The sequence below is a fragment of the Ciona robusta genome, chromosome 7 (assembly GCF_009617815.1).
Source record: "Ciona robusta chromosome 7, ASM961781v2".
NCBI classification, from domain to species: Eukaryota; Metazoa; Chordata; class Ascidiacea; order Phlebobranchia; family Cionidae; genus Ciona; species Ciona robusta.
This window is the reverse complement of record NC_143241.1, coordinates 2,342,117-2,361,745: the sequence shown is the minus strand read 5'-3', so window position 1 is coordinate 2,361,745 and position 19,629 is coordinate 2,342,117. Positions and strand designations below refer to the sequence as shown.

At 44.3% G+C, this 19,629-nt stretch overlaps 46 non-coding genes across 46 annotated transcripts; all 46 read right to left on the bottom strand.

Annotated features, from left to right (window-relative positions):
* Positions 1-52: 52 nt before the first annotated feature.
* On the bottom strand, positions 53-125 carry Trnaa-agc (transfer RNA alanine (anticodon AGC)). Its single transcript has one exon. It is a non-coding gene; the product is annotated as a tRNA-Ala (tRNA).
* A 462-nt stretch (positions 126-587) lies between these two features.
* On the bottom strand, positions 588-659 carry Trnad-guc (transfer RNA aspartic acid (anticodon GUC)). The gene has a single exon. It is a non-coding gene; the product is annotated as a tRNA-Asp (tRNA).
* An 80-nt stretch (positions 660-739) lies between these two features.
* On the bottom strand, positions 740-812 carry Trnaa-agc (transfer RNA alanine (anticodon AGC)). The gene has a single exon. It is a non-coding gene; the product is annotated as a tRNA-Ala (tRNA).
* Positions 813-974: 162 nt separating this feature from the next.
* Positions 975-1,046, bottom strand: Trnad-guc (transfer RNA aspartic acid (anticodon GUC)). Its single transcript has one exon. It is a non-coding gene; the product is annotated as a tRNA-Asp (tRNA).
* Positions 1,047-1,634: 588 nt separating this feature from the next.
* On the bottom strand, positions 1,635-1,706 carry Trnad-guc (transfer RNA aspartic acid (anticodon GUC)). The gene has a single exon. It is a non-coding gene; the product is annotated as a tRNA-Asp (tRNA).
* Positions 1,707-2,325: 619 nt separating this feature from the next.
* On the bottom strand, positions 2,326-2,397 carry Trnad-guc (transfer RNA aspartic acid (anticodon GUC)). Its single transcript has one exon. It is a non-coding gene; the product is annotated as a tRNA-Asp (tRNA).
* A 442-nt stretch (positions 2,398-2,839) lies between these two features.
* On the bottom strand, positions 2,840-2,912 carry Trnaa-agc (transfer RNA alanine (anticodon AGC)). Its single transcript has one exon. It is a non-coding gene; the product is annotated as a tRNA-Ala (tRNA).
* Positions 2,913-3,074: 162 nt separating this feature from the next.
* Trnad-guc (transfer RNA aspartic acid (anticodon GUC)) lies at positions 3,075-3,146 on the bottom strand. Its single transcript has one exon. It is a non-coding gene; the product is annotated as a tRNA-Asp (tRNA).
* An 80-nt stretch (positions 3,147-3,226) lies between these two features.
* On the bottom strand, positions 3,227-3,299 carry Trnaa-agc (transfer RNA alanine (anticodon AGC)). Its single transcript has one exon. It is a non-coding gene; the product is annotated as a tRNA-Ala (tRNA).
* Positions 3,300-3,404: 105 nt separating this feature from the next.
* Positions 3,405-3,476, bottom strand: Trnad-guc (transfer RNA aspartic acid (anticodon GUC)). The gene has a single exon. It is a non-coding gene; the product is annotated as a tRNA-Asp (tRNA).
* A 257-nt stretch (positions 3,477-3,733) lies between these two features.
* Trnad-guc (transfer RNA aspartic acid (anticodon GUC)) lies at positions 3,734-3,805 on the bottom strand. Its single transcript has one exon. It is a non-coding gene; the product is annotated as a tRNA-Asp (tRNA).
* Positions 3,806-4,064: 259 nt separating this feature from the next.
* Positions 4,065-4,136, bottom strand: Trnad-guc (transfer RNA aspartic acid (anticodon GUC)). The gene has a single exon. It is a non-coding gene; the product is annotated as a tRNA-Asp (tRNA).
* A 348-nt stretch (positions 4,137-4,484) lies between these two features.
* Positions 4,485-4,556, bottom strand: Trnad-guc (transfer RNA aspartic acid (anticodon GUC)). Its single transcript has one exon. It is a non-coding gene; the product is annotated as a tRNA-Asp (tRNA).
* A 739-nt stretch (positions 4,557-5,295) lies between these two features.
* On the bottom strand, positions 5,296-5,368 carry Trnaa-agc (transfer RNA alanine (anticodon AGC)). The gene has a single exon. It is a non-coding gene; the product is annotated as a tRNA-Ala (tRNA).
* A 102-nt stretch (positions 5,369-5,470) lies between these two features.
* Positions 5,471-5,542, bottom strand: Trnad-guc (transfer RNA aspartic acid (anticodon GUC)). Its single transcript has one exon. It is a non-coding gene; the product is annotated as a tRNA-Asp (tRNA).
* A 79-nt stretch (positions 5,543-5,621) lies between these two features.
* Positions 5,622-5,694, bottom strand: Trnaa-agc (transfer RNA alanine (anticodon AGC)). The gene has a single exon. It is a non-coding gene; the product is annotated as a tRNA-Ala (tRNA).
* Positions 5,695-6,157: 463 nt separating this feature from the next.
* Trnad-guc (transfer RNA aspartic acid (anticodon GUC)) lies at positions 6,158-6,229 on the bottom strand. Its single transcript has one exon. It is a non-coding gene; the product is annotated as a tRNA-Asp (tRNA).
* Positions 6,230-7,740: 1,511 nt separating this feature from the next.
* Trnaa-agc (transfer RNA alanine (anticodon AGC)) lies at positions 7,741-7,813 on the bottom strand. The gene has a single exon. It is a non-coding gene; the product is annotated as a tRNA-Ala (tRNA).
* A 441-nt stretch (positions 7,814-8,254) lies between these two features.
* On the bottom strand, positions 8,255-8,326 carry Trnad-guc (transfer RNA aspartic acid (anticodon GUC)). Its single transcript has one exon. It is a non-coding gene; the product is annotated as a tRNA-Asp (tRNA).
* A 646-nt stretch (positions 8,327-8,972) lies between these two features.
* Positions 8,973-9,044, bottom strand: Trnad-guc (transfer RNA aspartic acid (anticodon GUC)). The gene has a single exon. It is a non-coding gene; the product is annotated as a tRNA-Asp (tRNA).
* Positions 9,045-10,621: 1,577 nt separating this feature from the next.
* Positions 10,622-10,694, bottom strand: Trnas-aga (transfer RNA serine (anticodon AGA)). Its single transcript has one exon. It is a non-coding gene; the product is annotated as a tRNA-Ser (tRNA).
* Positions 10,695-10,798: 104 nt separating this feature from the next.
* Positions 10,799-10,870, bottom strand: Trnad-guc (transfer RNA aspartic acid (anticodon GUC)). The gene has a single exon. It is a non-coding gene; the product is annotated as a tRNA-Asp (tRNA).
* Positions 10,871-11,129: 259 nt separating this feature from the next.
* Trnad-guc (transfer RNA aspartic acid (anticodon GUC)) lies at positions 11,130-11,201 on the bottom strand. Its single transcript has one exon. It is a non-coding gene; the product is annotated as a tRNA-Asp (tRNA).
* A 1,516-nt stretch (positions 11,202-12,717) lies between these two features.
* Positions 12,718-12,790, bottom strand: Trnaa-agc (transfer RNA alanine (anticodon AGC)). Its single transcript has one exon. It is a non-coding gene; the product is annotated as a tRNA-Ala (tRNA).
* Positions 12,791-13,177: 387 nt separating this feature from the next.
* Positions 13,178-13,249, bottom strand: Trnad-guc (transfer RNA aspartic acid (anticodon GUC)). The gene has a single exon. It is a non-coding gene; the product is annotated as a tRNA-Asp (tRNA).
* An 80-nt stretch (positions 13,250-13,329) lies between these two features.
* Positions 13,330-13,402, bottom strand: Trnaa-agc (transfer RNA alanine (anticodon AGC)). Its single transcript has one exon. It is a non-coding gene; the product is annotated as a tRNA-Ala (tRNA).
* Positions 13,403-13,531: 129 nt separating this feature from the next.
* Positions 13,532-13,603, bottom strand: Trnad-guc (transfer RNA aspartic acid (anticodon GUC)). The gene has a single exon. It is a non-coding gene; the product is annotated as a tRNA-Asp (tRNA).
* Positions 13,604-13,683: 80 nt separating this feature from the next.
* On the bottom strand, positions 13,684-13,756 carry Trnaa-agc (transfer RNA alanine (anticodon AGC)). Its single transcript has one exon. It is a non-coding gene; the product is annotated as a tRNA-Ala (tRNA).
* Positions 13,757-13,866: 110 nt separating this feature from the next.
* Positions 13,867-13,938, bottom strand: Trnad-guc (transfer RNA aspartic acid (anticodon GUC)). The gene has a single exon. It is a non-coding gene; the product is annotated as a tRNA-Asp (tRNA).
* Positions 13,939-14,018: 80 nt separating this feature from the next.
* Trnaa-agc (transfer RNA alanine (anticodon AGC)) lies at positions 14,019-14,091 on the bottom strand. The gene has a single exon. It is a non-coding gene; the product is annotated as a tRNA-Ala (tRNA).
* A 131-nt stretch (positions 14,092-14,222) lies between these two features.
* Trnad-guc (transfer RNA aspartic acid (anticodon GUC)) lies at positions 14,223-14,294 on the bottom strand. The gene has a single exon. It is a non-coding gene; the product is annotated as a tRNA-Asp (tRNA).
* A 403-nt stretch (positions 14,295-14,697) lies between these two features.
* On the bottom strand, positions 14,698-14,769 carry Trnad-guc (transfer RNA aspartic acid (anticodon GUC)). The gene has a single exon. It is a non-coding gene; the product is annotated as a tRNA-Asp (tRNA).
* A 79-nt stretch (positions 14,770-14,848) lies between these two features.
* On the bottom strand, positions 14,849-14,921 carry Trnaa-agc (transfer RNA alanine (anticodon AGC)). Its single transcript has one exon. It is a non-coding gene; the product is annotated as a tRNA-Ala (tRNA).
* A 462-nt stretch (positions 14,922-15,383) lies between these two features.
* Trnad-guc (transfer RNA aspartic acid (anticodon GUC)) lies at positions 15,384-15,455 on the bottom strand. The gene has a single exon. It is a non-coding gene; the product is annotated as a tRNA-Asp (tRNA).
* A 79-nt stretch (positions 15,456-15,534) lies between these two features.
* On the bottom strand, positions 15,535-15,607 carry Trnaa-agc (transfer RNA alanine (anticodon AGC)). Its single transcript has one exon. It is a non-coding gene; the product is annotated as a tRNA-Ala (tRNA).
* A 123-nt stretch (positions 15,608-15,730) lies between these two features.
* Trnad-guc (transfer RNA aspartic acid (anticodon GUC)) lies at positions 15,731-15,802 on the bottom strand. The gene has a single exon. It is a non-coding gene; the product is annotated as a tRNA-Asp (tRNA).
* Positions 15,803-16,061: 259 nt separating this feature from the next.
* Trnad-guc (transfer RNA aspartic acid (anticodon GUC)) lies at positions 16,062-16,133 on the bottom strand. The gene has a single exon. It is a non-coding gene; the product is annotated as a tRNA-Asp (tRNA).
* A 313-nt stretch (positions 16,134-16,446) lies between these two features.
* On the bottom strand, positions 16,447-16,518 carry Trnad-guc (transfer RNA aspartic acid (anticodon GUC)). Its single transcript has one exon. It is a non-coding gene; the product is annotated as a tRNA-Asp (tRNA).
* Positions 16,519-16,864: 346 nt separating this feature from the next.
* On the bottom strand, positions 16,865-16,936 carry Trnad-guc (transfer RNA aspartic acid (anticodon GUC)). Its single transcript has one exon. It is a non-coding gene; the product is annotated as a tRNA-Asp (tRNA).
* Positions 16,937-17,192: 256 nt separating this feature from the next.
* Positions 17,193-17,264, bottom strand: Trnad-guc (transfer RNA aspartic acid (anticodon GUC)). Its single transcript has one exon. It is a non-coding gene; the product is annotated as a tRNA-Asp (tRNA).
* A 429-nt stretch (positions 17,265-17,693) lies between these two features.
* On the bottom strand, positions 17,694-17,766 carry Trnaa-agc (transfer RNA alanine (anticodon AGC)). The gene has a single exon. It is a non-coding gene; the product is annotated as a tRNA-Ala (tRNA).
* A 298-nt stretch (positions 17,767-18,064) lies between these two features.
* Positions 18,065-18,137, bottom strand: Trnaa-agc (transfer RNA alanine (anticodon AGC)). The gene has a single exon. It is a non-coding gene; the product is annotated as a tRNA-Ala (tRNA).
* A 104-nt stretch (positions 18,138-18,241) lies between these two features.
* Trnad-guc (transfer RNA aspartic acid (anticodon GUC)) lies at positions 18,242-18,313 on the bottom strand. The gene has a single exon. It is a non-coding gene; the product is annotated as a tRNA-Asp (tRNA).
* A 255-nt stretch (positions 18,314-18,568) lies between these two features.
* On the bottom strand, positions 18,569-18,640 carry Trnad-guc (transfer RNA aspartic acid (anticodon GUC)). The gene has a single exon. It is a non-coding gene; the product is annotated as a tRNA-Asp (tRNA).
* Positions 18,641-18,926: 286 nt separating this feature from the next.
* Trnad-guc (transfer RNA aspartic acid (anticodon GUC)) lies at positions 18,927-18,998 on the bottom strand. Its single transcript has one exon. It is a non-coding gene; the product is annotated as a tRNA-Asp (tRNA).
* An 80-nt stretch (positions 18,999-19,078) lies between these two features.
* Positions 19,079-19,151, bottom strand: Trnaa-agc (transfer RNA alanine (anticodon AGC)). The gene has a single exon. It is a non-coding gene; the product is annotated as a tRNA-Ala (tRNA).
* Between the last annotated feature and the right edge of the window lie 478 nt (positions 19,152-19,629).

Here is a 19,629-nt window from a genome sequence, read left to right as displayed (position 1 = left end):
AATGTGATCGCCTTTTCGTTATTTGCACTTGTGTTTAATTAAAAGAAGAGCATGGAGGTGCCGGGCATCGATCCCGGTACCTCGCGCATGCTAAGCGCGCGCTCTACCATCTGAGCTACACCCCCATTGCGTTTAAACTGTTTAGTATTTATTCTAAACATTTTGCCATTTAGATTACTTTAAATGATAACAGTTTGATTCCTTTTGACACATCCTATCAAAAACACTCCCCGTCGGGGAATCGAACCCCGGTTGATTCCTTTTGACACATTCTATCAAAAACACTCCCCGTCTGGGAATCGAACCCCGGTCTCCCGCGTGACAGGCGGGGATACTCACCACTATACTAACGAGGGAGCACGTTAGAGTGTTTATCTAATGCCAATGTGATCGCCTTTTCGTTTATTTGCTCTTGTGTTAAATCAAAACCAGAGCATGTCGTGCATGCTAAGCGCGCGCTCTACCATCTGAGCTACACCCCCATTGCGTTTAAACTGTTCTAGTATTCATTCCAAACATATTTTGCCATTTAAATTACTTTAAATGATAACAGTTTAATTCCTTTTTGACACATCCTATCAAAAACACTCCCCGTCGGGGAATCGAACCCCGGTCTCCCGCGTGACAGGCGGGGATACTCACCACTATACTAACGAGGAAGCACGTTAGAGTGTTTATCTAATGCCAATGTGATCGCCTTTTCGTTTATTTGCACTTGTGTTTAATTGAAAAAAGAGCATGGAGGTGCCGGGCATCGATCCCGGTACCTCGCGCATGCTAAGCGCGCGCTCTACCATCTGAGCTACACCCCCATTGCGTTTAAACTCTTCTAGTATTCATTCTAAACATATTTTGCCATTTAGATTGCTTTAAATGATAACAGTCTGATTCCTTTTGTCACGTCCTATCAAAAACACTCCCCGTCGGGGAATCGAACCCCGGTTGATTCCTTTTGACATATCCTATCAAAAACACTCCCCGTCGGGGAATCGAACCCCGGTCTCCCGCGTGACAGGCGGGGATACTCACCACTATACTAACGAGGAAGCACGTTAGAGTGTTTATCTAATGCCAATGTGATCGCCTTTTCGTTTATTTGCACTTGTATTTAATTAAAAAAAGAGCATGGAGGTGCCGGGCATCGATCCCGGTACCTCGCGCATGCTAAGCGCGCGCTCTACCGTCTGAGCTACACACCCCATTGCGTTAAAGCTATTTTAATATTTATTCTAAACATATTTTGCTAATTAGATTACTTTTAAATAATAACTGTTTATTTCCCTTTGAAACAGAACTCCAAAAACACTCCCCGTCGGGGAATCGAACCCCGGTCTCCGGCGTGACAGGCGGGGATACTCACCACTATACTAACGAGGAAGCACGTTAGAGTGTTTATCTAATGGAAATGTGATTGCCTTCTCGTTTATTTTCACTTGTGTTTAATTAAAAGAAGAGCATGGAGGTGCCGAGCATCGCTCCCGGTACCTCGCGCATGCTAAGCGCGCGCTCTACCATCTGAGCTACACCCCCATTGCGTTTAAACTGTTCTAGTATTCAATCTAAACATATTTTGCCATTTAGATTACTTTAAATGATAACAGTTTGATTTCTTTTGAATCATCCTATCAAAAACACTCCCCGTCGGGGAATCGAACCCCGGTCTCCCGCGTGACAGGCGGGGATACTCACCACTATACTAACGAGGAAACACGTTATAGTGTTTATCTAATGCCAATGTGATCGCCTTTTCGTTTATTTGCTCTTGTGTTAAATCAAAACCAGAGCATGTCGCGCATGCTAAGCGCGCGCTTTACCATCTGAGCTACACCCCCATTGCGTTTAAACTCTTCTAGTATTCATACTAAACATATTTTGCCATTTAGATTACTTTAAATGATAACAGTTTGATTCCTTTTGTCACATCCTATCAAAAACACTCCCCGTCGGGGAATCGAACCCCGGTTGATTCCTTTTGACATATCCTATCAAAAACACTCCCCGTCGGGGAATCGAACCACGGTCTCCCGCGTGACAGGCGGGGATACTCACCACTACACTAACGAGGAAGCACGTTAGAGTGTTTATCTAATGCCAATGTGATCGCCTTTTCGTTTATTTGCACTTGTGTTTAATTGAAAAAAGAGCATGGAGGTGGCGGGCATCGATCCCGGTACCTCGCGCATGCTAAGCGCGCGCTCTACCATCTGAGCTACACCCCCCATTGCGTTTAAGCTATTTTAATATTTATTCTAAACATATTTTGCTAATTAGATTACTTTTAAATAATAACTGTTTAATTTCCTTTGAAACAGAAATCCAAAAACACTCCCCGTCGGGGAATCGAACCCCGGTCTCCCGCGTGACAGGCGGGGATACTCACCACTATACTAACGAGGAAGCACGTTAGAGTGTTTATCTATAATACCAATGTGATCGCCTTTTCGTTTATTTGCTCTTGTGTTAAATCAAAACCAGAGCATGTCGCGCATGCTAAGCGCGCGCTCTACCATCTGTGCTACACCCCCATTGCGTTTAAAATGTTCTAGTATTCATTCTAAACATATTTTGCCATTTAGATTACTTTAAATGATAACAGTTTGATTCCTTTTGTCACATCCTATCAAAAACACTCCCCGTCAGGGAATCGAACCCCGGTTGATTCCTTTTGACATATCCCATCAAAAACACTCCCCGTCGAGGAATCGAACCCCGGTCTCCCGCGTGACAGGCGGGGATACTCACCACTACACTAACGAGGAAGCACGTTAGAGTGTTTATCTAATGCCAATGTGACCGCCTTTTCGTTTATATGCACTTGTGTTTAATTAAAAGAAGAGCATGGAGGTGCCGGGCATCGATCCCGGTACCTCGCGCATGCTAAGCGCGCGCTCTACCATCTGAGCTACACCCCCATTGCGTTTAAACTCTTCTAGTATTCATTCTAAACAAATTTTGCCATTTAAATTACTTTAAATGATAACAGTTTGATTCCTTTTGTCACGTCCTATCAAAAACACTCCCCGTCGGGGAATCGAACCCCGGTTGATTCCTTTTGACATATCCTATCAAAAACACTCCCCGTCGGGGAATCGAACCCCGGTCTCCCGCGTGACAGGCGGGGATACTCACCACTATACTAACGAGGAAGCACGTTAGAGTGTTTATCTAATGCCAATCTGATCGCCTTTTCGTTTATTTGCACTTGTGTTTAATTAAAAGATGAGCATGGAGGTGCCGGGCATCGATCCCGGTACCTCGCGCATGCTAAGCGCGCGCTCTACCATCTGAGCTACACCCCCATTGCGTTTGAGCTATTTTAATATTTATTCTAAACATATTTTGCTAATTAGGTTACTTTTAAATTATAACTGTTTGATTCCTTTTGACACATCCTATCAAAAACACTCCCCGTCGGGGAATCGAACCCCGGTCTCCCGCGTGACAGGCGGGGATACTCACCACTATACTAACGAGGAAGCACGTTAGAGTGTTTATCTAATGCCAATCTGATCGCCTTTTCGTTTATTTGCACTTGTGTTTAATTAAAAGAGGAGCATGGAGGTGCCGGTCATCGATCCCGGTACCTCGCGCATGCTAAGCGCGCGCTCTACCATCTGAGCTACACCCCCATTGCGTTTAAACTGTTCTAGTATTTATTCTAAACATATTTTGCCATTTAGATTAATTTAAATGATAACAGTTTGATTCCTTTTGACACATCCTATCAAAAACACTCCCCGTCGGGGAATCGAACCCCGGTCTCCCGCGTGACAGGCGGGGATACTCACCACTATACTAACGAGGAAGCACGTTAGAGTGTTTATCTAATGCCAATGTTATCGCCTTTTCGTTTATTTGCACTTGTGTTTAATTAAAAGAAGGGCATGGAGGTGCCGGGCATCGATCCCGGTACATCGCGCATGCTAAGCGCGCGCTTTACCATCTGAGCTACACCCCCCATTGCGTTTAAGCTATTTTAATATTTATTCTGAACATATTTTGCTAATTAGATTACTTTTATATAATAACTGTTTAATTTCCTTTGAAACAGAAATCCAAAAACACTCCCCGTCGGGGAATCGAACCCCGGTCTCCCGCGTGACAGGCGGGGATACTCACCACTATACTAACGAGGAAGCACGTTAGAGTGTTTATCTATAATGCCAATGTGATCGCCTTTTCGTTTATTTGCTCTTGTGTTAAATCAAAACCAGAGCATGTCGCGCATGCTAAGCGCGCGCTCTACCATCTGAGCTACACCCCCATTGCGTTTAAACTGTTCTAGTATTCATTCTAAACATATTTTGCCATGTAGATTACTTTAAATGATAACAGTTTGATTCCTTTTGTCACATCCTATCAAAAACACTCCCCGTCGGGGAATCGAACCCCGGTTGATTCCTTTTGACATATCCTATCAAAAACACTCCCCGTCGGGGAATCGAACCCCGGTTGATTCCTTTTGACATATCCTATCAAAAACACTCCCCGTCGGGGAATCGAACCCCGGTCTCCCGCGTGACAGGCGGGGATACTCACCACTATACTAACGAGGAAGCACGTTAGAGTGTTTATCTAATGCCAATGTGATCGCCTTTTCGTTTATTTGCACTTGTGTTTAATTAAAAGAAGAGCATGGAGGTGCCGGGCATCGATCCCGGTACATCGCGCATGCTAAGCGCGCGCTTTACCATCTGAGCTACACCCCCATTGCGTTTAAGCTATTTTAATATTTATTCTAAACATATTTTGCTAATTAGATTACTTTTAAATAATAACTGTTTAATTTCCTTTGAAACAGAAATCCAAAAACACTCCCCGTCGGGGAATCGAACCCCGGTCTCCCGCGTGACAGGCGGGGATGCTCACCACTACACTATCGAGGAAGCACGTTAGAGTGTTTATCTAATGCCAATGTGACCGCCTTTTCGTTTATTTGCACTTGTGTTTAATTAAAAGAAGAGCATGGAGGTGCCTGGCATCGATCCCGGTACCTCGCGCATGCTAAGCGCGCGCTCTACCATCTGAGCTACACCCCCATTGCGTTTAAACTGTTCTAGTATTCATTATAAACATATTTTGCCATTACGATTACTTTAAATAATAACAGTTTGATTCCTTTTGACGCATCCTATCAAAAACACTCCCCGTCGGGGAATCGCACCCCGGTCTCCCGCGTGACAGGCGGGGATACTCACCACTATACTAACGAGGAAGCACGTTATGGTGTTTATCTAATGCCAATGTGGTCGCCTTTTCGTTTATTTGAACTTGTGTTTAATTAAAAGAAGAGCATGGAGGTGCCGGGCATCGATCCCGGTACCTCGCGCATGCTAAGCGCGCGCTCTACCATCTGAGCTACACCCCCATTGCGTTTAAACTGTTCTAGTATTCATTCCAAACTTATTTTACCATTTAAATTACTTTAAATGATAACAGTTTAATTCCTTTTTGACACCTATCAAAAACACTCCCCGTCGGGGAATCGAACCCCGGTCTCCCGCGTGACAGGCGGGGATACTCACCACTATACTAACGAGGAAGCACGTTAGAGTGTTTATCTAATGCCAATGTGATCGCCTTTTCGTTATTTGCACTTGTGTTTAATTAAAAGAAGAGCATGGAGGTGCCGGGCATCGATCCCGGTACCTCGCGCATGCTAAGCGCGCGCTCTACCATCTGAGCTACACCCCCATTGCGTTTAAACTGTTTTAGTATTTATTCTAAACATATTTTGCCATTTAGATTACTTTAAATGATAACAGTTTGATTCCTTTTGACACATCCTATCAAAAACACTCCCCGTCGGGGAATCGAACCCCGGTTGATTCCTTTTGACACATTCTATCAAAACACTCCCCGTCTGGGAATCGAACCCCGGTCTCCCGCGTGACAGGCGGGGATACTCACCACTATACTAACGAGGAGCACGTTAGAGTGTTTATCTAATGCCAATGTGATCGCCTTTTCGTTTATTTGCTCTTGTGTTAAATCAAAACCAGAGCATGTCGTGCATGCTAAGCGCGCGCTCTACCATCTGAGCTACACCCCCATTGCGTTTAAACTGTTCTAGTATTCATTCCAAACATATTTTGCCATTTAAATTACTTTAAATGATAACAGTTTAATTCCTTTTTGACACATCCTATCAAAAACACTCCCCGTCGGGGAATCGAACCCCGGTCTCCCGCGTGACAGGCGGGGATACTCACCACTATACTAACGAGGAAGCACGTTAGAGTGTTTATCTATAATGCCAATGTGATCGCCTTTTCGTTTATTTGCTCTTGTGTTAAATCAAAACCAGAGCATGTCGCGCATGCTAAGCGCGCGCTCTACCATCTGAGCTACACCCCCATTACGTTTAAACTGTTCTAGTATTCATTATAAACATATTTTGCCATTTAGATTACTTTAAATGATAACAGTTTGATTCCTTTTGTCACATCCTATCAAAAACACTCCCCGTCGGGGAATCGAACCCCGGTTGATTCCTTTTGACATATCCTATCAAAACACTCCCCGTCGGGGAATCGAACCCCGGTTGATTCCTTTTGACATATCCTATCAAAAACACTCCCCGTCGGGGAATCGAACCCCGGTCTCCCGCGTGACAGGCGGGGATACTCACCACTATACTAATGAGGAAGCACGTTAGAGTGTTTATCTAATGCCAATGTGATCGCCTTTTCGTTTATTTGCACTTGTGTTTAATTAAAAGAAGAGCATGGAGGTGCCGGGCATCGATCCCGGTACCTCGCGCATGCTAAGCGCGCGCTCTACCGTCTGAGCTACACACCCCATTGCGTTAAAGCTATTTTAATATTTATTCTAAACATATTTTGCTAATTAGATTACTTTTAAATAATAACTGTTTATTTCCCTTTGAAACAGAACTCCAAAAACACTCCCCGTCGGGGAATCGAACCCCGGTCTCCGGCGTGACAGGCGGGGATACTCACCACTATACTAACGAGGAAGCACGTTAGAGTGTTTATCTAATGGAAATGTGATCGCCTTCTCGTTTATTTTCACTTGTGTTTAATTAAAAGAAGAGCATGGAGGTGCCGAGCATCGCTCCCGGTACCTCGCGCATGCTAAGCGCGCGCTCTACCATCTGAGCTACACCCCCATTGCGTTTAAACTGTTCTAGTATTCAATCTAAACATATTTTGCCATTTAGATTACTTTAAATGATAATAGTTTGATTTCTTTTGAATCATCCTATCAAAAACACTCCCCGTCGGGGAATCGAACCCCGGTCTCCCGCGTGACAGGCGGGATACTCACCACTATACTAACGAGGAAACACGTTATAGTGTTTATCTAATGCCAATGTGATCGCTTTTCGTTTATTTGCTCTTGTGTTAAATCAAAACCAGAGCATGTCGCGCATGCTGCGCGCGCTTTACCATCTGAGCTACACCCCCATTGCGTTTAAACTCTTCTAGTATTCATACTAAACATATTTTGCCATTTAGATTACTTTAATGATAACAGTTTGATTCCTTTTGTCACATCCTATCAAAAACACTCCCCGTCGGGAATCGAACCCCGGTTGATTCCTTTTGACATATCCTATCAAAAACACTCCCCGTCGGGGAATCGAACCACGGTCTCCCGCGTGACAGGCGGGATACTCACCACTACACTAACGAGGAAGCACGTTAGAGTGTTTATCTAATGCAATGTGATCGCCTTTTCGTTTATTTGCACTTGTGTTTAATTGAAAAAAGAGCATGGAGGTGCCGGGCATCGAACCCGGTACCTCGCGCATGCTAAGCGCGCGCTCTACCATCTGAGCTACACCCCCATTGCGTTTAAGCTATTTTAATATTTATTCTAAACATATTTTGCTAATTAGATTACTTTTAAATAATAACTGTTTAATTTCCTTTGAAACAGAAGCACGTTAGAGTGTTTATCTATAATGCCAATGTGATCGCCTTTTCGTTTATTTGCTCTTGTGTTAAATCAAAACCAGAGCATGTCGCGCATGCTAAGCGCGCGCTCTACCATCTGAGCTACACCCCCATTGCGTTTAAACTCTTCTAGTATTCATTCTAAACAAATTTTGCCATTTAAATTACTTTAAATGATAACAGTTTGATTCCTTTTGTCACATCCTATCAAAAACACTCCCCGTCGGGGAATCGAACCCCGGTTGATTCCTTTTGACATATCCTATCAAAAACACTCCCCGTCGGGGAATCGAACCCCGGTTGATTCCTTTTGACATATCCTATCAAAAACACTCCCCGTCGGGGAATCGAACCCCGGTCTCCCGCGTGACAGGCGGGGATACTCACCACTATACTAACGAGGAAGCACGTTAGAGTGTTTATCTAATGCCAATGTGATCGCCTTTTCGTTTATTTGCACTTGTGTTTAATTAAAAGAAGAGCATGGAGGTGCCGGGCATCGATCCCGATACATCGCGCATGCTAAGCGCGCGCTTTACCATCTGAGCTACACCCCCCATTGCGTTTAAGCTATTTTAATATTTATTCTAAACATATTTTGCCAATTAGATTACTTTTAAATAATAACTGTTTAATTTCCTTTGAAACAGAAATCCAAAAACACTCCCCGTCGGGGAATCGAACCCCGGTCTCCCGCGTGACAGGCGGGGATGCTCACCACTACACTATCGAGGAAGCACGTTAGAGTGTTTATCTAATGCCAATGTGACCGCCTTTTCGTTTATTTGCACTTGTGTTTAATTAAAAGAAGAGCATGGAGGTGCCTGGCATCGATCCCGGTACCTCGCGCATGCTAAGCGCGCGCTCTACCATCTGAGCTACACCCCCATTGCGTTTAAACTCTTCTAGTATTCATTCTAAACATATTTTGCCATTTAAATAACTTTAAATGATAACAGTTTGATTCCTTTTGTCACGTCCTATCAAAAACACTCCCCGTCGGGGAATCGAACCCCGGTTGATTCCTTTTGACATATCCTATCAAAAACACTCCCCGTCGGGGAATCGAACCCCGGTCTCCCGCGTGACAGGCGGGGATACTCACCACTATACTAACGAGGAAGCACGTTAGAGTGTTTATCTATAATGCCAATGTGATCGCCTTTTCGTTTATTTGCTCTTGTGTTAAATCAAAACCAGAGCATGTCGCGCATGCTAAGCGCGCGCTCTACCATCTGAGCTACACCCCCATTACGTTTAAACTGTTCTAGTATTCATTATAAACATATTTTGCCATTTAGATTACTTTAAATGATAACAGTTTGATTCCTTTTGTCACATCCTATCAAAAACACTCCCCGTCGGGGAATCGAACCCCGGTTGATTCCTTTTGACATATCCTATCAAAAACACTCCCCGTCGGGGAATCGAACCCCGGTTGATTCCTTTTGACATATCCTATCAAAAACACTCCCCGTCGGGGAATCGAACCCCGGTCTCCCGCGTGACAGGCGGGGATACTCACCACTATACTAATGAGGAAGCACGTTAGAGTGTTTATCTAATGCCAATGTGATCGCCTTTTCGTTTATTTGCACTTGTGTTTAATTAAAAGAAGAGCATGGAGGTGCCGGGCATCGATCCCGGTACATCGCGCATGCTAAGCGCGCGCTTTACCATCTGAGCTACACCCCCCATTGCGTTTAAGCTATTTTAATATTTATTCTAAACATATTTTGCTAATTAGATTACTTTTAAATAATAACTGTTTAATTTCCTTTGAAACAGAAATCCAAAAACACTCCCCGTCGGGGAATCGAACCCCGGTCTCCCGCGTGACAGGCGGGGATACTCACCACTATACTAACGCGGAAGCACGTTAGAGTGTTTATCTAATGCCAATGTGACCGCCTTTCCGTTTATTTGCTCTTGTGTTAAATCAAAACCAGAGCATGTCGCGCATGCTAAGCGCGCGCTCTACCATCTGAGCTACACCCCCATTGCGTTTAAACTGTTCTAGTATTCATTCTAAACATATTTTGCCATTTAGATTACTTTAAATGATAACAGTTTGATTCCTTTTGTCACATCCTATCAAAAACACTCGCCGTCGGGGAATCGAACCCCAGTTGATTCCTTTTGACATATCCTATCAAAAACACTCCCCGTCGGGGAATCGTACCCCGGTCTCCCGCGTGACAGGCGGGGATACTCACAACTACACTAACGAGGAAGCACGTTAGAGTGTTTATCTAACGCCAATGTGATCGCCTTTTGGTTTATTTGCACTTGTGTTTAATTAAAAAAAGAGCATGGAGGTGCCGGGCATCGATCCCGGTAACTCGCGCATGCTAAGCGCGCGCTCTACCATCTGAGCTACACCCCCATTGCGTTTAAACTGTTTTAGTATTTATTCTAAACATATTTTGCCATTTAGATTACTTTAAATGATAACAGTTTGATTCCTTTTGACACATCCTATCAAAAACACTCCCCGCCGGGGAATCGAACCCCGGTTGATTCCTTTTGACACTTTCTATCAAAAACACTCCGCGTCGGGGAATCGAACCCCGGTCTCCCGCGTGACAGGCGGGGATACCACCACTATACTAACGAGGAAGCACGTTAGAGTGTTTATCTAATGCCAATGTGATCGCCTTTTCGTTTATTTGCAATTATGTTTAATTAAAAGAAGAGCATGGAGGTGCCGGGCATCGATCCCGGTACCTCGCGCATTCTATGCGCGCGCTCTACCATCTGAGCTACACCCCCATTGCGTTTAAACTGATCTAGTATTTATTCTAAACATATTTTGCCATTTAGATTAATTTAAATGATAACAGTTTGATTCCTTTTAACACATCCTATCAAAAACACTCCCCGTCGGGGAATCGAACCCCGGTCTCCCGCGTGACAGGCGGGGATACTCACCACTATACTAACGAGGAAGCACGTTAGAGTGTTTATCTAATGCCAATGTTATCGCCTTTTCGTTTATTTGCACTTGTGTTTAATTAAAAGAAGTGCATGGAGGTGCCGGGCATCGATCCCGGTACATCGCGCATGCTAAGCGCGCGCTTTACCTTCTGAGCTACACCCCCCATTGCGTTTAAGCTATTTTAATATTTATTTTAAACATATTTTGCTAATTAGATTACTTTTATATAATAACTGTTTAATTTCCTTTGAAACAGAAATCCAAAAACACTCCCCGTCGGGGAATCGAACCCCGGTCTCCCGCGTGACAGGCGGGGATACTCACCACTATACTAACGAGGAAGCACGTTAGAGTGTTTATCTATAATGCCAATGTGATCGCCTTTTCGTTTATTTGCTCTTGTGTTAAATCAAAACCAGAGCATGTCGCGCATGCTAAGCGCGCGCTCTACCATCTGAGCTACACCCCATTGCGTTTAAACTGTTCTAGTATTCATTCTAAACATATTTTGCCATTTAGATTACTTTAAATGATAACAGTTTGATTCCTTTTGTCACATCCTATCAAAAACACTCCCCGTCGGGGAATCGAACCCCGGTTGATTCCTTTTGACATATCCTATCAAAAACACTCCCCGTCGGGGAATCGAACCCCGGTCTCCCGCGTGACAGGCGGGGATGCTCACCACTACACTATCGAGGAAGCACGTTAGAGTGTTTATCTAATGCCAATGTGACCGCCTTTTCGTTTATTTGCACTTGTGTTTAATTAAAAGAAGAGCATGGAGGTGCCTGGCATCGATCCCGGTACCTCGCGCATGCTAAGCGCGCGCTCTACCATCTGAGCTACACCCCCATTGCGTTTAAATTCTTCTAGTATTCATTCTAAACATATTTTGCCATTTAAATTACTTTAAATGATAACAGTTTGATTCCTTTTGTCACGTCCTATCAAAAACACTCCCCGTCGGGGAATCGAACCCCGGTTGATTCCTTTTGACATATCCTATCAAAAACACTCCCCGTCGGGGAATCGAACCCCGGACTCCCGCGTGACAGGCGAGGATACTCACCACTATACTAATGAGGAAGCACTTTAGAGTGTTTATCTAATGCCAATGTGATCGCCTTTTCGTTTATTTGCACTTGTGTTTAATTAAAAGAAGAGCATGGAGGTGCCGGGCATCGATCCCGGTACATCGCGCATGCTAAGCGCGCGCTTTACCATCTGAGCTACACCCCCCATTGCGTTTAAGCTATTTTAATATTTATTCTAAACATATTTTGCTAATTAGATTACTTTTAAATAATAACTGTTTGATTTCCTTTGAAACAGAAATCCAAAAACACTCCCCGTCGGGGAATCGGACCCCGGTCTCCCGCGTGACAGGCGGGGATACTCACCACTATACTAACGCGGAAGCACGTTAGAGTGTTTATCTAATGCCAATGTGACCGCCTTTCGTTTATTTGCTTGTGTTAAATCAAAACCAGAGCATGTCGCGCATGCTAAGCGCGCGCTCTACCATCTGAGCTACACCCCCATTGCGTTTAAACTGTTCTAGTATTCATTCTAAACATATTTTGCCATTTAGATTACTTTAAATGATAACAGTTTGATTCCTTTTGTCACATCCTATCAAAAACACTCGCCGTCGGGGAATCGAACCCCAGTTGATTCCTTTTGACATATCCTATCAAAAACACTCCCCGTCGGGGAATCGTACCCCGGTCTCCCGCGTGACAGGCGGGGATACTTACAACTACACTAACGAGGAAGCACGTTAGAGTGTTTATCTAACGCCAATGTGATCGCCTTTTGGTTTATTTGCACTTGTGTTTAATTAAAAAAAGAGCATGGAGGTGCCGGGCATCGATCCCGGTACCTCGCGCATGCTAAGCGCGCGCTCTACCATCTGAGCTACACCCCCATTGCGTTTAAACTGTTCTAGTATTCATTCTAAAAATTTTGCCATTTAGATTACTTTAAATGATAACAGTTTGATTCCTTTTGTCACATCCTATCAAAAACACTCGCCGTCGGGGAATCGAACCCCGGTTGATTCCTTTTGACATATCCTATCAAAAACACTCCCCGTCGGGGAATCGAACCCCGGTCTCCCGCGTGACAGGCGGGGATGCTCACCATTACACTATCGAGGAAGCACGTTAGAGTGTTTATCTAATGCCAATGTGACCGCCTTTTCGTTTATTTGCACTTGTGTTTAATTAAAAGAAGAGCATGGAGGTGCCTGGCATCGATCCCGGTACCTCGCGCATGCTAAGCGCGCGCACTACCATCTGAGCTACAAAAAACACTCCCCGTCGGGGAATCGAACCCCGGTCTCCCGCGTGACAGGCGGGGATACTCACCACTATACTAACGAGGAAGCACGTTAGAGTGTTTATCTAATGCCAATGTGATCGCCTTTTCGTTTATTTGCACTTGTGTTTAATTAAAAGAAGAGCATGGAGGTGCCGGGCATCGATCCCGGTACCTCGCGCATGCTAAGCGCGCGCTCTACCATCTGAGCTACACCCCCATTGCGTTTAAACTGTTCTAGTATTCATTCTAAACATATTTTGCCATTTAATTACTTTAAATGATAACAATTTTGTTATACTCCCGTGATCGAACAGTTGATTCCTTTTGACATATCCTATCAAAAACACTCCCCGTCGGGGAATCGAACCCCGGTCTCCCGCGTGACAGGCGGGGATACTCACCACTATACTAACGAGGAAGCACGTTAGAGTGTTTATCTAATGCCAATGTGATCGCCTTTTCGTTTATTTGCACTTGTGTTTTAATTAAAAAAGAGCATGGAGGTGCCGGGCATCGATCCCGGTACCTCGCGCATGCTAAGCGCGCGCTCTACCATCTGAGCTACACCCCCCATTGCGTTTAAACTTTTAATATTTATTCTAAACATATTTTGCATTTAGATTACTTTTAAATGATAACATTACTTTCCTATCAAAAAACTCTCCGAAAAACCCAAAAACACTCCCCGTCGGGGAATCGAACCCCGGTCTCCCGCGTGACAGGCGGGGATACTCACCACTATACTAACGAGGAAGCACGTTAGAGTGTTTATCTAATGCCAATGTGATCGCCTTTTCGTTTATTTGCACTTGTGTTTAATTAAAAAAAGAGCATGGAGGTGCCGGGCATCGATCCCGGTACCTCGCGCATGCTAAGCGCGCGCTCTACCATCTGAGCTACACCCCCATTGCGTTTAAAAGTATTCATTTAAACATATTTTGCCATTTAATTACTTTAAATGATAACAGTTTGATTCCTTTTGCACTCCTATCAAAAAACTTAATAATTGATTCCTTTTGACAATCCTATCAAAAACACTCCCCGTCGGGGAATCGAACCCCGGTCTCCCGCGTGACAGGCGGGGATACTCACCACTATACTAACGAGGAAGCACGTTAGAGTGTTTATCTAATGCCAATGTGATCGCCTTTTCGTTTATTTGCACTTGTGTTAATTAAAAGAAGAGCATGGAGGTGCCGGGCATCGATCCCGGTACCTCGCGCATGCTAAGCGCGCGCTCTACCATCTGAGCTGGGATACTCACCACTATACTAACGAGGAAGCACGTTAGAGTGTTTATCTATAATGCCAATGTGATCGCCTTTTCGTTTATTTGCTCTTGTGTTAAATCAAAACCAGAGCATGTCGCGCATGCTAAGCGCGCGCTCTACCATCTGAGCTACACCCCCATTGCGTTTAAAACTGTTCTAGTATTCATTCTAAACATATTTTGCCATTTAGATTACTTTAAATGATAACAGTTTGATTTCTTTTGACATCCTATCAAAAACACTCCCCGTCGGGGAATCGAACCCCGGTCTCCCGCGTGACAGGCGGGGATACTCACCACTATACTAACGAGGAAGCACGTTAGAGTTTTATCTAATGCCAATGTGATCGCCTTTTCGTTTATTTGCACTTGTGTTTAATTAAAAGAAGAGCATGGAGGTGCCGGGCATCGATCCCGGTACCTCGCGCATGCTAAGCGCGCGCTCTACCATCTGAGCTACACCCCCATTGCGTTTAAACTCTTCTAGTATTTATTCTAAACATATTTTGCCATTTAGATTACTTTAAATGATAACAGTTTGATTCCTTTTGTCACACCTATCAAAAACACTCCCCGTCGGGAATCGAACCCCGGTCTCCCGCGTGACAGGCGGGGATACTCACCACTATACTAACGAGGAAGCACGTTAGAGTGTTTATCTAATGCCAATGTGATCGCCTTTTCGTTTATTTGCACTTGTGTTTAATTAAAAGAAGAGCATGGAGGTGCCGGGCATCGATCCCGGTACCTCGCGCATGCTAAGCGCGCGCTACCATCTGAGCTACACCCCCATTGCGTTTAAACTTTTAGTATTTATTCTAAACATATTTTGCCATTTAGATTACTTAAATGATAACAGTTTGTTCCTTTAATCAAAAACACTTAATCGAACCCCGGTTGATTCCTTTGACAGATCCTATCAAAAACACTCCCCGTCGGGGAATCGAACCCCGGTCTCCCGCGTGACAGGCGGGGATACTCACCACTATACTAACGAGGAAGCACGTTAGAGTGTTTATCTAATGCCAATGTGATCGCCTTTTCGTTTATTTGCACTTGTGTTTAATTAAAAAAGAGCATGGAGGTGCCGGGCATCGATCCCGGTACCTCGCGCATGCTAAGCGCGCGCTCTACCATCTGAGCTACACCCCCATTGCGTTTAAACTCTTCTAGTATTCATTCTAAACATATTTTGCCATTTAAATTACTTTAAATGATAACAGTTTGATTCCTTTTTTTTAATCGACATTCCTTTTGAATATCCTATCAAAAACACTCCCCGTCGGGGAATCGAACCCCGGTCTCCCGCGTGACAGGCGGGGATACTCACCACTATACTAACGAGGAAGCACGTTAGAGTGTTTATCTAATGCCAATGTGATCGCCTTTTCGTTTATTTGCACTTGTGTTTAATTAAAAGAAGAGCATGGAGGTGCCGGGCATCGATCCCGATACATCGCGCATGCTAAGCGCGCGCTTTACCATCTGAGCTACACCCCCCATTGCGTTTAAGCTATTTTAATATTTATTCTAAACATATTTTGCCATTAGATTACTTTTAAATAATAACTGTTTAATTTCCTTTGAAACAGAAATCCAAAAAACACTCCCCGTCGGGGAATCGAACCCCGGTCTCCCGCGTGACAGGCGGGGATACTCACCACTATACTAACGAGGAAGCACGTTAGAGTGTTTATCTAATGCCAATGTGATCGCCTTTTCGTTTATTTGCACTTGTGTTTAATTAAAAGAAGAGCATGGAGGTGCCTGGCATCGATCCCGGTACCTCGCGCATGCTAAGCGCGCGCTCTACCATCTGAGCTACACCCCCATTGCGTTTAAACTCTTCTAGTATTCATTCTAAACATATTTTGCCATTTAATAGACTTTAAATGATAACAGTTTGATTCCTTTTGTCACGTCCTATCAAAAACACTCCCCGTCGGGAATCGAACCCCGGTTGATTCCTTTGACATATCCTATCAAAAACACTCCCCGTCGGGGAATCGAACCCCGGTCTCCCGCGTGACAGGCGGGGATACTCACCACTATACTAACGAGGAAGCACGTTAGAGTGTTTATCTATAATGCCAATGTGATCGCCTTTTCGTTTATTTGCTCTTGTGTTAAATCAAAACCAGAGCATGTCGCGCATGCTAAGCGCGCGCTCTACCATCTGAGCTACACCCCCATTACGTTTAAACTGTTCTAGTATTCATTCTAAACATATTTTGCCATTTAGATTACTTTAAATGATAACAGTTTGATTCCTTTTGTCACATCCTATCAAAAACACTCCCCGTCGGGGAATCGAACCCCGGTTGATTCCTTTTGACATATCCTATCAAAAACTCCCCGTCGGGGAATCGAACCCCGGTTGATTCCTTTTGACATATCCTATCAAAAACACTCCCCGTCGGGGAATCGAACCCCGGTCTCCCGCGTGACAGGCGGGGATACTCACCACTATACTAACGAGGAAGCACGTTAGAGTGTTTATCTAATGCCAATGTGATCGCCTTTTCGTTTATTTGCACTTGTGTTTAATTAAAAGAAGAGCATGGAGGTGCCGGGCATCGATCCCGGTACATCGCGCATGCTAAGCGCGCGCTTACCATCTGAGCTACACCCCCATTGCGTTTAAGCTATTTTAATATTTATTCTAAACATATTTTGCTAATTAGATTACTTTTAAATAATAACTGTTTAATTCCTTTGAAACAGAAATCCAAAAACACTCCCCGTCGGGGAATCGAACCCCGGTCTCCCGCGTGACAGGCGGGGATACTCACCACTATACTAACGAGGAAGCACGTTAGAGTGTTTATCTAATGCCAATGTGACCGCCTTTCGTTTATTTGCTCTTGTGTTAAATCAAAACCAGAGCATGTCGCGCATGCTAAGCGCGCGCTCTACCATCTGAGCTACACCCCCATTGCGTTTAAACTGTTCTAGTATTCATTCTAAACATATTTTGCCATTTAGATTACTTTAAATGATAACAGTTTGATTCCTTTTGTCATCCTATCAAAAACACTCGCCGTCGGGAATCGAACCCTTGATTCCTTTTGACATATCCTATCAAAAACACTCCCCGTCGGGGAATCGAACCCCGGTCTCCCGCGTGACAGGCGGGGATACTCACACTATACTAACGAGGAAGCACGTTAGAGTGTTTATCTAATGCCAATGTGATCGCCTTTTCGTTTATTTGCACTTGTGTTTAATTAAAAGAGCATGGAGGTGCCGGGCATCGATCCCGGTACCTCGCGCATGCTAAGCGCGCGCTCTACCATCTGAGCTACACCCCCATTGCGTTTAAACTGTTTTAGTATTTATTCTAAACATATTTTGCCATTTAGATTACTTTAAATGATAACAGTTTGATTCCTTTTGACACATCCTATCAAAAACACTCCCCGCCGGGGAATCGAACCCCGGTTGATTCCTTTTGACATCAAAAACTCCGCGTCGGGAATCGAACCCCGGTCTCCCGCGTGACAGGCGGGGATACTCACCACTATACTAACGAGGAAGCACGTTAGAGTGTTTATCTAATGCCAATGTGATCGCCTTTTCGTTTATTTGCACTTAATTAAAAGAAGAGCATGGAGGTGCCGGGCATCGATCCCGGTACCTCGCGCATGCTAAGCGCGCGCTCTACCATCTGAGCTACACCCCCATTGCGTTTAAACTGATCTAGTATTTATTCTAAACATATTTTGCCATTTAGATTAATTTAAATGATAACAGTTTGATTCCTTTTAACACATCCTATCAAAAACACTCCCCGTCGGGGAATCGAACCCCGGTCTCCCGCGTGACAGGCGGGGATACTCACCACTATACTAACGAGGAAGCACGTTAGAGTGTTTATCTAATGCCAATGTGATCGCCTTTTCGTTTATTTGCACTTGTGTTAATTAAAAGAAGTGCATGGAGGTGCCGGGCATCGATCCCGGTACATCGCGCATGCTAAGCGCGCGCTCTACCATCTGAGCTACACCCCCATTGCGTTTAAGCTATTTAATATTTATTTTAAACATATTTTGCTAATTAGATTACTTTTAAAATAACTGTTTAATTTCCTTTGAAACAGAAATCCAAAAAACACTCCCCGTCGGGGAATCGAACCCCGGTCTCCCGCGTGACAGGCGGGGATACTCACCACTATACTAACGAGGAAGCACGTTAGAGTGTTTATCTAATGCCAATGTGATCGCCTTTTCGTTTATTTGCTCTTGTGTTAAATCAAAACCAGAGCATGTCGCCATGCTAAGCGCGCGCTCTACCATCTGAGCTACACCCCATTGCGTTTAAACTGTTCTAGTATTCATTCTAAACATATTTTGCCATTTAGATTACTTTAAATGATAACAGTTTGATTCCTTTTGTCACATCCTATCAAAAACACTCCCCGTCGGGGAATCGAACCCCGGTTGATTCCTTTGACATATCCTATCAAAAAACACTCCCCGTCGGGGAATCGAACCCCGGTCTCCCGCGTGACAGGCGGGGATACTCACCACTATACTAACGAGGAAGCACGTTAGAGTGTTTATCTAATGCCAATGTGACCGCCTTTTCGTTTATTTGCACTTGTGTTTAATTAAAAGAAGAGCATGGAGGTGCCGGGCATCGATCCCGGTACCTCGCGCATGCTAAGCGCGCGCTCTACCATCTGAGCTACACCCCCATTGCGTTTAAACTTCTAGTATTCATTCTAAACATATTTTGCCATTTAAATTACTTTAAATGATAACAGTTTGATTCCTTTGTCACGTCCTATCAAAAACACTCCCCGTCGGGGAATCGAACCCCGGTTGATTCCTTTTGACATATCCTATCAAAAACACTCCCCGTCGGGGAATCGAACCCCGGTCCCGCGTGACAGGCGGGATACTCACCACTATACTAACGAGGAAGCACACTCCCCGTCGGGGAATCGAACCCCGGTTGATTCCTTTTGACATTCCTATCAAAAACACTCCCCGTCGGGGAATCGAACCCCGGACTCCCGCGTGACAGGCGGGGATACTCACCACTATACTAACGAGGAAGCACGTTAGAGTGTTTATCTAATGCCAATGTGATCGCCTTTTCGTTTATTTGCACTTGTGTTTAATTAAAAGAAGAGCATGGAGGTGCCGGGCATCGATCCCGGTACATCGCGC